General features: G+C 49.3%; 1 non-coding gene across 1 annotated transcript; it reads left to right on the top strand.

Annotated features, from left to right (window-relative positions):
• Positions 1 to 1329: 1329 nt before the first annotated feature.
• Positions 1330 to 1401, top strand: TRNAT-GGU (transfer RNA threonine (anticodon GGU)). The gene has a single exon. It is a non-coding gene; the product is annotated as a tRNA-Thr (tRNA).
• Positions 1402 to 1603: the final 202 nt, after the last annotated feature.

Raw genomic sequence — 1603 nt, 5'->3', positions numbered from 1 at the left:
CCAACTGGCTTCATGTGTAGGAGTGGGGAAACAAATCCAGTTCACCAGATTAGCCTCCGCTGCTCATGTGGAGGAGAGAGGAATCAAACCCGGTTCTCCAGATCAGAGTCCACCACTCCAAACCACCGCTCTTAACCACTACACCATGAAGCCAATCCTCCCCCACGGTCCTGAATCGTTGGGTCAAGGCTTCTGATAGGAGGGGGGGAATGGGGGACAATCAAACCACCACACACCCAACATGTTGAGATATGATTGGAAGGATCCAGCCCTCAGCACATCAATGCCATACTTTCAAGCCCCAAGTCAAACTTGCTTTGAACATTTACATCGCTTTTCTGGCTGTCGATTGCAAACTGCTAAAAGAAGACTGATCAAATTCTGCTTGCATGGGGCTCACTGCAACAATGGGCTTCTATGAATATTTTAATGTTAAAAAAAATGGCATCAGATGTTCCCAGCATTTATCCCCAGGGCAGAAAGGTAATTTCTACAAGGATATGATGTTCCAAATGATTATTTTATCTGCCAGTTTGCATCTTAGCATAATGGGCCCATCTTTGTTCTGTGTTCGAAGGGCTGATTGATTTGCTTTTATTTTTGGTGTCGGGCTGATGTTTATCTCTTTTCCCCCCCAACAGAGTAGGGATGCCAGCCTCCAGATGGGACCTGCGTAATTCTCCTGGAATTACAGCTCATCTCCAGACTAAAGAGATCAGTTCTCCTGGAGAAAAGCTTTGGAGGGTGGACAGTCTAGCATCGTACCCCACTGAGGTTCCTGTCCTCCCCAGGCTCCACCCCCAAATCTCCAGGAGTTTCCCAGCCTGGATATGGTAACCCTACCCTCCACCCTCTGCTGGTCCCCTACATCAGAGGGCAAAATAACTTGCTGTTTCACAACTGCCCTCTAAGCAACTGGAAGAGATTCCCAATAGGGTTGCCAACCTCCAGGTACTAGCTGGAGATCTCCTGCTATTACGACTGATCTCCGGCAGATATAGATAAGTTCCCCTGGAGAAAATGGCCACTTTGGCAATAGGATTCTATGGCATTGAAGTCCCTCCCCTCCCCAAATCCCACCCTCCTCAGGCTCCATCCCCAAAACCTCCTGCCGGTGGCAAAGAGGGACCTGGCAACCCTAATTCCCAAGCAAGTGAGTGAGGGGATTTGAGAGGTAGAGGTTCAAAAGGAGAAAGTATCAGGACCAGTCCTCCCTTCCTGTTATATGATTAATGTCAAATGACTTCCTGTCACGTGCTTATGCCCTGATCTGGAGGGCCTGATCTCCTGAGATCTCAGAAGCTAAGCAGGGTCAGCCCTGGTTAGGGAGGGGTTGTTGCTCAGTGGTAGAGCATCTGCTTGGTATGCAGAAGGTCCCAGGTTCAATCCCTGGCATCTCCAGTTAAAGGGACTAGGCAAGTGGGTGATGTGAAAGACCTCTGCCTGAGACCCTGGAGAGCTGCTGCCGGTCTGAGTAGACAATACTGTTTCTAATGGACCAAGGGTCTGATTCAGTGTAAGGCAGCTTCATGTGTTCACGTGTTAGTACTTGGATAGGAGACCACCATGGAAGTCCAGGGTCGCTATGCAGAGGCAGCTTGTC

Source organism: Euleptes europaea, chromosome 8, assembly GCF_029931775.1.
Source record: "Euleptes europaea isolate rEulEur1 chromosome 8, rEulEur1.hap1, whole genome shotgun sequence".
NCBI classification, from domain to species: Eukaryota; Metazoa; Chordata; class Lepidosauria; order Squamata; family Sphaerodactylidae; genus Euleptes; species Euleptes europaea.
This window is presented reverse-complemented; position numbering and strand designations above follow the sequence as displayed.